This window comes from Leptonychotes weddellii, chromosome X (assembly GCF_054177405.1).
Source record: "Leptonychotes weddellii isolate Sample4059 chromosome X, ASM5417740v2, whole genome shotgun sequence".
Taxonomy (NCBI): Eukaryota; Metazoa; Chordata; class Mammalia; order Carnivora; family Phocidae; genus Leptonychotes; species Leptonychotes weddellii.
In genome coordinates, this window is record NC_138385.1 from 68,518,552 (window position 1) to 68,530,896 (window position 12,345).

The window sequence follows — 12,345 nt, forward strand, 5'->3', positions numbered from 1 at the left end:
GAGGATGGGTTAGCCTGGTGGTGGGTATTGAGGAGGTCACATTCTGCATGGAGCACTGGGTGTTATGCACAAAGAATGAATCATGGAACACTTCATCTAAAACTAATGATGTAATGTATGGGGATTAACATAAGAATAAAAATAAGTTAATTAATTAATTAAAAAAAAGAACATTAAACAATCTTGCTGGGATTTTGATAGGGCTACATTAAACCTACATAAACCTTTGGGGATAGTTGTCATCTTTACTATGTTGAATCTTCCAATCCATGGACACCGTATGCATTTTCATTTATTTAAATCTTTTTTAAATTCTTTCATTAGCATTCTGTAATTTCAACATACAAATTTCATACATGTTACATTAGATATACACCTAAGTGTTCAATTTTCATTTTTTGAGTGATTTTATAAATAGCATTGTATTTTAAATTTTGGTTTCCATATGCTCCTTGCTAGTATATAGAAATACAATTGACTTTTGTATTTGGTAACATATCTCGTGACTTCACTGAACTCACTCATTAGTTTCATGAGTTTTTTACAGCTTTCTTGGGATTTTATATATAGACAATCATGTCCTCTGCAAATAGAAACAGTTTTATTTCTTGTTTACCTGTGCGCCTTTTATTTCCTTATTGAACTGGCTAGAACTTCCAGTACTGTGTTGAATAGTCATGGTGAGAATGGATATCCTTGTTTGTTTTAGATCTTAGGAGAACATTCAGTCTTTATCTGTTAAGTATGATGTTACAAGTTGTAGGGTTTTTTGTATATGTTCTTTACCAACTTGAGAATGTCTCCTTCTAAGTTTACTGAGAGTTGTTACCACTAATGAATGTTGAATTTTGTCAAATGCATTTCAGCATCAATTGATACAATTATGTTTTTTTGTTGTTCTGTAAGCCACTTAATGTGGTGGATGACATTGATTGATTTTCGAATATTAAAGCAATCTTGCATCGCTGAAATAAACACCACTTGTCTTTCTGTTAGTGATTTCTAGTTTGATTCTATTACAATCATAGAACACATTTTGTATAATTTCACTTCTTTTAAATCTGTTGAGGTTTGCTGTATAGCCCAGGCTATGGGCTCTCTTGGTATATGTTCTTTGAGCACTTGAAAAGAATGTGTATGCTGATGTTTTGGGGTGAAGTGCTCTATAAACATCAATTAGATCCTGTTGGTTGATGGTGTTTTCAGTTCTTCTATATCTTTGCTGATGTTCTGACAAGTTGTTCTTTTGATTGCTAAGATAGGAGTGTTGAAGTCTTCAACTTTAATTCTGGATTTGTCTATTTCTCCTTTCAGTTCTATCAATTTTTGCTTTACATATTTTGTAGCTCTATTGGTTTGTTAATGCACTTTTAGGATTCTCATGTCTTCTTGGTAGATTGACCCTTTTATCATTATGTAATATTCCTTTGTCTCTGGTGATTTTCTTTGCTCTGAAATTTACTTTATCTAAAATTAATTTAGCCACTCCTGCTTTTTATTAATGTTTGCATAGTATATCTTTTTCCATACTTTTATTTTCATCTTATATATATCATTATATTTTAAATAAGTTTCTTATAGACAGCATTAAGTTTGGTCATTTTTTAAAAAATTTTTTCTGCCTATCTGTCTTTGAATTGATGTATTTAGACAATTTGCATTTAATGTAATTATTGATGTGTTAAGATTTAAGCCTATGATTTTATTTTTAACAAATCTGCTTTTCTGTTGTTCTGAGGGGTTTTGTTTGTTTGTTCATTTGTTTGTTTTTTGGTTTTCCATTTTTCCCTTTGCCTCCCTGTAGGTTACTTGAACATTTTTAGTTTAGTTTATTTTTTATTTTTTTCTCCCCCCACCTCAACCCCCTAGTTTAGTTTTTAATTGATCTTTTTGTATAGCATTTTAGTGATTGATCTTAATAATCCATTATACATGCATAACTTACCACATTTTACTGGTGTCGACATTTTTCAAGTTCAAGTGTAGAAGCTTTACTTCCTTTTATGTTCTTTTGTTCTCCTCTGTTTACAATATAATTGTCCTAAATATTTTCCTTATATTCATTGCAAATAACATCAGTTTATCATTTTTCTTTAGCCACCAAACATAATCAATAACTCATGAGAAGGAAAGCGTGTTATTAGGGCTGCGATAACAAAACACCACAGATTGGGTGGTTTAAACAGAAATTAATACTCTCACAGTTCTGGAGGCTAAAAGTCTAAAATCACAACATTTTCAAGTTTGAGTTCTGAGGCCTCTCTTCTTGGCTTACCGATGACCATCTATCTTCTCTCTGTGTCTTCACATGGTCTTTCCTTTGTGTGCCTGCATATCTGTGTCTTACTCTCCTCTTCTTGTAAGAACACCAGTCATACTGGATCAGTGTCCACTCATATGACCTCATTTTACCTTAATTACCTCTTTAAAGGCTCTATCTTTAAAGACAGTCACATTCTGAGGACCTGGGGCTTAAGACCTCAACATATGAATTTTGGGGAGACATAATTCAGTCCATAACCAAAAGCATATTGTATTTACTCGTATTTTTGCTCTTTCTGCTATTCTTTCTTCCTGATGTTCCAAGATCCCTTATTTTATATTTCCTTTCTGTTTTGAGAAATTCTTTTTTAAAATTTTTTAAAATTTTATTATGTTATGTTAATCATCATTAGTTTTTGATGTAGTGTTCCATGACTCATTGTTTGCATATAACACCCAGTGTTCCATTCAGTATGTGCCCTCTTTAATACCTATCACCAGGCTAACCCATCCCCCCACCGCCCTCCCCTCTAGAACCCTCAGTTTGTTTTTCAGAGTCCATAGTCTCTCATGGTTCGTCTCCACCTCCAATTTCCCCCCTTCATTTTTCCCTTCCTGCTATCTTCTTTTTTTTTTTAACATATAATGTATTATTTGTTTCAGAGGTACAGGTCTGTGATTCAAGAGTCTTACACAATTCACAGCGCTCACCGTAACACATACCCTCCCCAATGTCTATCAACCAGCCACGCCATCCCTCCCACCCCCCACCACTCCAGCAACCCTCAGTTTGTTTCCTGAGATTAACAATTCCTCATATCAGTGAGATCATATGATACATGTCTTTCTCTGATTGACTTATTTCGCTCAGCATAATACCCTCCAGTTCCATCCACGTCGTTGTAAATGGCAAGATTTCATTCCTTTTGATGGCATTCTTTTGCTATTCTTTTAAATAGGCCACAAATTCTGCTAGCCACAAATTCTCTTAGTTTCACTCTTCTAAGAATGTCTGGATTTCTCCATCATATCTAAAGGATATTTTCACTAGCTTCTGATACAGCAGTTGTTTTCTTTCAGCTCTTAAAAAAAAAATCTCCTGCCATTTTCTTTCAGCCTCCATAGGTTTTTTTGTTTGTTTGTTTTTGAGAAATTCACTCATTCTAATTGGTTTTTCCCCCTCTTTAGGAAATACATTCTTTTCCTATGCTGCTTTAAAGATTGTTTTTCGTTGTCTTTAGTTTTCAGAAGTTTGACTATAATGTGTCTTGGCATGCATTTCTTTTACTGTGTTTTGAGTTCACTTAGCATCTTGAATCTATAGGTTTATGGTTTTTGCCAAATTAGGGGAAATTTCAGCCATTTTTTTTCTCCAAATACATTTCCAGTCCCACCTTTTTTTTCCCCTCTCCTTCTGGAACTCCAATGGCATGGAAATTAATGAGGCTTTTAAAATTTTTTCAGTCCATTACTCACATTAGGGATTTTCTATTGCTCTATTTTCAAGTCTACAGATTCTTTCCTCTCCTTTGTCTATTCTGTTACGGAGCCCATCCATTGAGTTTTTGTATTTGGTTATTGTATTTTTCAGTTCTAAAATCTCCATTTGGCTCTTTTTTATATGTTGCATGTCTTTGCTGAGAATTTCCATTTCTTTGCTAAGACTTTCTGGTTTTTTTTTTCATTTGTTTCAAGCATGTTTGTAACTGCTCATTGAAATCAACTTTTATGATAGCTACTTAATTTTTTTGATAGTTCTAACATCTGTGTCATCTTGTTAGTATTTGCTGATAGTCTTTTTCATGCAAGTTGAGATCATCCTGTTTCTTCATATGATGAGTCATTTGGGGTATTGTGTTATGAGACTGGATCTTATTTAAATATTTTATTTTACAGCTCTCCTTTGATACCACTCTGGTATGGAAGAGTGGGTGCTACCTCATTATTGCCATGCTGGAATTGAAATCCAAGTTCTCTATAGACCTCTAGTGATATTCAGAGAGAACATTGTTGAAAGTCTCAACTCTCCATAAGGCTTTCTTTCCCTGACATCACTCCAGCAAGTAGAGTGTGAGATTCCTCATTACCACCAGGTGGAAATGAAAATTCAAGCTCTCCATGTGATTTTCACTGACCCCATGAAAGAGGGGTCTTGTTACCTCTTGGTGAGGGTATAAATGTCAGCTCCCCACTCAGCATTCTCTGACATCTCCTTAGCAGGGGATAGTGAAGGGCTGGGTGCCTTGCTACAGGGTACAAGTCTACCTTCCCTATTTGGTCTTTGCTGACAGTGATGGGGTAAGACCACAGATTTTTCTGTGGTGTTTAATTGGAGTTTTTTGCTTTTCTTCTTTTCCCTATTCCCAGTCCTTTGTTTGGAGACAGCAGGCTTTACTAGGGTTTTTTTTTTGGGGGGGGGTGCTCTGTGCCCATTGTTGTTGGCTTCTCCAACAACCAATCTGAGATACATGAAGCACAGAGTAACCCTGGAGGCCTCACCTCTGTCATTCATTGGGGTCCAAATTCTCTAACGGTCTGTCTTCTCTCCACCTTGTAGAGTCTTATTTTTGTTCTATATATAATTAACAGGAAAGTTTGCTATATTTGGTGGGAGAAATAAGGAAAAGTATGTTTACCCCATCTTACTGGAAGCAGAAGTCCCATAATCCTAAATAATCTTTTTTTAATTTTCTTTTCTTTTTTTTTAAAGATATTTATTTATTTAGAGACAGAGAGCATGAGCAGAGGGGAGGGGCAGAGGGAGAGGGAGAAGCAGACTCCCCACCGAGCAGAGAGCCTGATGCGGGACTCAATCTCATGACCCCGGGATCATGACCTGAGCTGAAGGCAGACCCTTAACCGACTGAGCCACCCAGGTGCCCCCTAAATAATCATTTTATATCTTTGATTTATTTGACCTCCTTGCAACATTTGACTCTTTTGACTACAGCTTCCCACTTGAAATTCTCTTCATTTTGATTGTTATCCTACTCTCTGAATTTCTTTCTAATTGTCTTGCTGTTCATTCTTAGTCAACACTGTGAGCTCCTTTTTCTCTGCCCACCTGATAGATTTTGGGGTTTCCCAGGTTTCACTAACCAATTTCTAATTTTTCACTCTATATCCTAATCATGATTGACTTTCAGATCTAAATATAAAATTCAGTTCTTTTTTTCATACTCCCCATCCATATATCTAATTGTCTACAGGACATGAACACTGAATACCTCACAAATATCACAAACCTAACAGGTCAAAAATTAAGTTCATCACTTTTCACCTGAAACCTGACTTTTGCCTGTATTCTCATAGAGGTGGTATGATATAGTGGTAAAACATGCACACTCTGGAGGCTAGATTCAAATTCAAGCACAGTTTAGTACTAGCTACATAGCTATTGGCAAGTTATTTAATTTTTCATTGCACTAGCTTCATCATCTGTAAAGTGGGATTCAACTACCTCATAGCTTGAAGGGTGGGTTATTATGACTTAAAATTCCTCAAAGACTTTCCCTCTCTTTCAAGATCCAATCCAAACCCATTACCATGGCAAACAAGGCTGAGTCCCATGTTCTGACGCCTTCCTTGTCACTTCCTCTCCTATCATTGCTAATACACAATCTATACGCTCCTTAGGAAGGTTGTAATCTTCAAAATGTACCATGTTCTTCCTATTCTTACTGCCTGGAAGATTTTGTTCTGCCTTTTTTAAAAAAAATCTCATCTTTTAAGAAGCTGCTCAAATGTTCAAGCTTAAGGTGATAAAGACCCTTCCTTGATTTATTTAACACTACCATAACCCTTATCACACCCAAGGAAATATTCTCTAAGTTCCATATGCATTAACTCTTTTTTCCCCTACAATTCCATTGGTGGATAATATTATTATTTCCATTGTATTGATAAAGAGAATAAGGCACAGAGGAATCAAACAACTAATAAGAGACTAAGTGAATCTATCACTCTAGGATCATCCCTCCCAAAACCCAACTTAGACTGGTTACACCTTTTATGTGTCTCTACCTAACTATAAACATACTTCTAACTTGGCATTTATCTATCAGTGTTTTTATTCTCTATTCCTTTCATAATACATGGAGGTCAGGTACTGTCTGTGTCACAGCATCCAGCAAAAGACCTGTATCAATAAATGTTTTCTGAGTGAATGAACAGAATGATGAGTTGAATGAAACAAAATGAAATTTACCAAGAATGAATGTAAGGGACTACTTTTGAGTTCCAAGAACCAGCTGTACAATGCAGTACAGGCATCTTTGTCTTCACACCAACCTGTGTAAGAACCATATAGATGAGTGGTTTGACAATAACCTCTATTCCAGCCAACAGTGAGATGTGGCTGCCAAAAATCTAAAGGGATAGTGATCCTTATTAGCTCAACCCCTCACAGCTAGAGTCACTGCAGCTCAGTTCTGTCCTCATCACGAGCCATCCTGACTTAGGCAAGACATGTAGTGCATTTCCAATCTAAAATGGAATCAAATGGAAATAACATCTAAATTTCAAAAACATCAAAATGAAAAATGGCTGAGAGCCATTGTAAGATGTCATTGATTATAAGACCCATCCTGTGTTCAAAGAAAAGAATAGCATGCATCTTAAAGTTGATTAAACATGAGTATCTGCAGTTTTAGCTCACCACTGGTGGGACCTAAATTAGCTTCACTAGCAACCCATTGGTAATGTTAGAGCTAAACACAAAGCTTTTGTATAACCTCTGAGTTACAGCATTTCCTTAAAATGTATTCCCCTTTTCCTATTTCCTCCTACTTCCCTGCATTAGTCCAGGCAGTACAACAGGGTATCTGTCTGTCCGTCTGCCTGTCTCCATTTCCTTCTTAAATTCTTTTCTACAGCCTGGTCCTAAGGCCCTACTCCAAATCTTAGTCCATGTGGATGAGGCTGAACTCAGATCTCTGAACCATCCAGTCCCCAAATTGAATCTACAGTTAATAAGTTAATTGTCCAGAAGACCTGGCTTTGAGGACCCCTTTACCCATTTGGCTTCTGACTCTCAATCCACTTTTTCTGATGGCCTGAGGCTTGCCCCACCCTTTAAACACCATGCATTAGACCTACTGGGGGCCCCTCAAAGTCTGGCCTCTGCAGCCCAGTTAGTGTCCGCAGTACTGCTCTGCTCTGTTATGAAAATCAGCCTCACAGCTGCGACAGAAGCAGCTCCAAAAAACACTTCATCATGGCTTGAAGCCTGCCGCAGTGTTTAAAGCACATTCGCCGCTTTATTATCAGTCTGTGGATCATTTATTTTGTGAATTATCTGTGGTCATTTAGAGCCCTAGTTTGCCCCTCCTCCCAATTGCAGAGGCTGAATCCAAGCACCTCCACTCCCAACCACCAGGCTCCCCCCTCCCTTTGCCAACAATTCATGTGTGCTCTGGAAATGCAAACTCATTCTAATATCAGCCCAAGAAAAACAGAATTAGGAACAGAGGTAACTATAAAAGAAATTCTTAAATACATCTCTAAGCCAAAGGAGAGAGAACTCAGAGCTTATCAGTACCAAGATAACCTCAAGTAGTGTATATAATTAAGAGTAGGCTTGATTCTCTGAAGGCACTCTGAGGTACATGCAAACAAGTAATCTGATGAAATCCATGCAGTGAAAATGGACACATATATTTTAGCTGTCCAGAGGTAGATCACGTTTGATATCTGGCTGAGAATAGACTAGAAATCAAAGAACTAGATAAAACCCCAGAGAAAAAGAATAGAATGGCCTGGAAGCTCATTGCCACTGAAAAATAAAAGATTTATAGATGCTAAAGAGATGGGGGGGTGGAGAGATGAAGAACTAACAAACAGGGTAGAGGGGAAGAGGGGAAGAAGAAAAAGGGATGGGAGAGGGATTTGTAGATACCCTGGGGATGTTTGATGGTAACAGTGATGAAATGGAGAAGGAAATCAGCACTGCTGACTTTCTGCCTGCTGCAGGACTAGAGCCATGAAGGGAACTCCAGGGTAGAACACAGTCTGGGGTGACTGTAGCAGGCAAAGGGGAGCTCAGGGATATCTATAGGGATGAGCTGTAGATATTTGCATTCATTTTTCAACAGGTTCAAAGTAAAAAGCACATGCAAGAGGTGGGGGGAAATGGTAAAAAGAAGTGAAGAGGAAAAGAAAAACCAGAAAAAGGAGCCCTAAAGAGGCTGGGACCAGGAAAAAGAGAAGCATGTGGTAAAGATTCAAGCTAAAAAGTACTTGAGGTCCAGCTATTTTAAGAGGTGCCTGATGTGAACCAAATGAGACAAAACCTTAGTCATTTTATGCCCTCAATGCCTAGTGCCTGGCACATTGTGAGTGTTCGCAAGTGTTTTATATGATTCAAGATATGTATGTGTGCACATGTGCACATGCATACGTACGAATACCCCTATAGAAAGTCGAGGGTGGGCTAAAACATAAAATTCTCTTCAGAGATATGATAAAACTAGCAGAATTTATTTTCACCTCTATCTCCACTAATGCTTGGTCCTCCAGATCGCCCTAATAATAGCCTGCTTCTCAGGACCCCAACTGCCCTGTTTATGGCAGTCATCTTGTTCTGGGAGTCTGATTATATAGACTGTTGCCTTTTCTGTGCACTCATGGAGGGTCGAGAGCAGTTGTCCACAGCACTGCTTAGAACAGAACTAGATACATAGTAGGTACTCAAAAAAACAAACAAACAAAAAAAAAAAACCCAGAGTGAGTGAATTAAATAAGCGGAAAATTCCAGTATTCTTCAGATAAATAGCAAATTGATCTTATTCTCCAAGGAACTGCCCTCAGGTAGAAAGAGGGAATGGCAACTTTCCAGAAATGTTGGCTGAAGTTTGCTTATATGCTGGGAGAACATGACAGATGGGGCTGCTTGCTTACTCCCTCCACCTTTTCCTTCCAGAGACCATGGTAATATGGTATTGTATTGTATGTATGTATGACCCCAAAGGTAATACTGGGAATCAGAATACTCTATTCTGCAACCAATCTACCTTGCTGGAAAAAAACGCTTGATATACTCCTATTTCATGAAGACCGTTCTGCTGCATGCAAAGTGTGACCTCACATTTTGGGACAAGGCCAATTTTAAAGCATTCTTATTTTTATTATTTTTTCAAAAAAATAATATCTGCATATTATGTTAAAGAGTTTATATGCATTTAGCAGGGCTGAATCTCATCTTGCACATAATAAAAAGGGTCATTCCAAATCCATATTTCCAATGGCTTACTGGGTGGGGTAGCCAGGTGTTTATTTTTTTTTAAGATTTATTTCTTTATTTGAGAGAGAGAAGGAGAGAGAGCACAGGGGAGAGGGGCAGAGGGAGAGAGAATCTTAAGCAGGTTCCCCGCTGAGCATGGAGTTCGATCTCACCACCTTGAGATCGTGACCTGAACCGAAATCAACAGTCAGATGCTTAACCAACAGAGCCACCCAGGCACTCCGCCAGTTGTTCACTTTAAAATAATTTGCTAAGCTGCACATTTATGTTTCATGCATTTTTCTGTATGTGCGTTATATTTCACAAAAAAGCTCTTAAAAAATCCTGTTGTTTCTAATTGACAAAGTGAAATATGCACTTGTGGAAATTGAAATATTAAAATGTAATAAATGATTATAAGACAGTGCTTTTGAAATATGTAAAAGTAATGGTTGTCTTTGTTATCTCTGGAACAACAAGTCATAAGTGATAAGACCTCCATTAACTCTGAAATCCCCATTAAAGAACTTACTTTGCCCCTATCAAATGAAAACAATCACCTCTAGCAGATCCACAAGGATTAGTTTGGGGTACAAATCTCTGAAAAAAATTTTGTGTGTTGTTGTCTTCTAGCATCCTGCTGACATTATCTGAAGCTAACTGACTAGATATAATGCTGCCGTGGGAAAAACAAGCACCCAAGAATGGTCATCTCACCCTTCTTTCCCAACCCATCCAGGACTAGTTGTAAATACAAGAATGGTGGAAGAGTTACTGCATTGTTTGTTATTGGATATTTCTGTGTCTTAACCAAAGATGATTCACTAAGAGTGACTAAAGTGGAAAAGAATCTGATTGCTAAGGAGCAGCTATACAAAATCTCCTGGTGCAGATTCAAATGTTGGCTTACCCAATAAAATATCAGGAAATTATTATTTTCATCCAGCCTATTCTCTCTGTCTCACTCTTTCCCTCCTTGTGCATACTTCCAAGCCTTACCACATGCTGCTTCCTCTGCCTAGAACACCGTCCCCCATTTCTACCCCAGTTCTTACTCAGCTAACCTGTACTCTTCTCTCTCAGCTTAGATGATACCTCCAAGAAGTCCATCCAAGTCTACCCAAGGCTAGACTCAATGCTATTCCTCTGTACTCCTTCTCTCATAGCCCTGATCACACTTGATCCTAGTGGCTTGTTTATGGTCTTGTTCAACATGGTAGTCCCAAGCATCTATCAGTTTCTGGCATATAGTGGATGCTCAATGAAGGCTGTTGAATGAATAATTGAAATTCATTTCTGTGAAGCCTTTCCCACCTCTCTCAGTCAGAACAAATTGCTCTTTTGATGTTTCATAGCACTTTTTTACAGACCTCTATTCTAGGCTGTCTCATGTTATAACTAGCTGTGTACTGGATGTCTTCCTTCACAATGTTTCATGCTTCCAAGGGGGGCAGGGAATTAACCTTATTTATCTTTTTATTTTCCTTGGGACCTACCTTCTTCCTTATTTGTACAAAGTAGACCTCAGTAAATGTTTGTTGAATTGAATTTCTCTGCCCTCTAGCCCCACTGTCACACAATTAATGATTAGAAAGGATTGGTTCATGATCTGTAAACAAAAACTTAACTGCACTAGAGAAATTGCTATTTAAAAGGACAAGTTAGTGAATGTTTGGGGAAAGGAAAAAAAAGGAATGTGTAATGTGAGTAATTATCTCCTAATTATCTGGTTAGTAAATCCAAGATTTCATAAACAGTGTTTTGGGTTTTTTTTTTTTTCCTGCAAACATAAACATACTCCTGTAATTACTTTAAATTTTGCAATTTTACTGTTTTTCCTCCTTGGAATATATATTTATAAATTAGGTAGGGCCAGAATTAATTTTAGGGAACTAGATGAGGAGACACTGAGATATCTCTCTCTCTCTCTCTCTCTCTCTCACACACACACACACACACACACACACACACACACATTCACACAAGGAAAAAGAGTTGTAAATTAGAGAGATCTTTTTGGTCTCAGCTTTAACCTGAGAGGATTCCAGTTAACTGAGATAAGATGCATTATAATGAACATAGCCTGACACTTTTGTAAGCCACTAATTTAAACTCAAGGCATGCATATTGAGTCTTTTTAATTTGTTGCTTATACCACATACTTGTCTGGTTACAACTTAAAAAAATTAAATGGAACATTGCCATCTCTACTCCACTGGTCTCCTGGATTCTACTCTTTCCCTTGCATGGTCCATTTTGCACACAGATTTCCAGAGTGTTCTCATGAAAACATAAATTATATCATGTATGTACACTGCTTACAACTCTCCATTGACTTCCCACCACATGAGAACAAATATCCACACTTCCTGCCTAGTAGGCCCTAAATGACTCAGTCCCAACCTATCTCTCTTAACTAATTATCTACCTTTCTCCGATTTTCTTTCAGCTTCTTGAACAAGCCAAACTATTCCCAGCTTAGAGACTGCAAATACTGTTCCTCTTGCCTGGAATGTTCTTCCCATAGATCTTTTCAGGACAGGTGCCTCTCATCTTTCTGGTCTCAAGTCAAATATCATTCCCTGACCATTCTATTTAAAGTAACCCTCCATCCCACCATTGGTCACTTCCTAAATCGTTTCCTTCATAGCACTTATCACCATCTAATATCATTATCTTATTTATATATTTGCTTATTGTGTGTCTTCCTCTTTAAGAAAATATTATGCAGCCATCAAAAGGAATGAAATCTTGCCATTTGCAACGACATGGATGGAACTGGAGGGTGTTATGCTGAGCGAAATAAGTCAATCAGAGAAAGGCATGTATCATATGACCTCACTGATATGAGGAATTCTTAATCT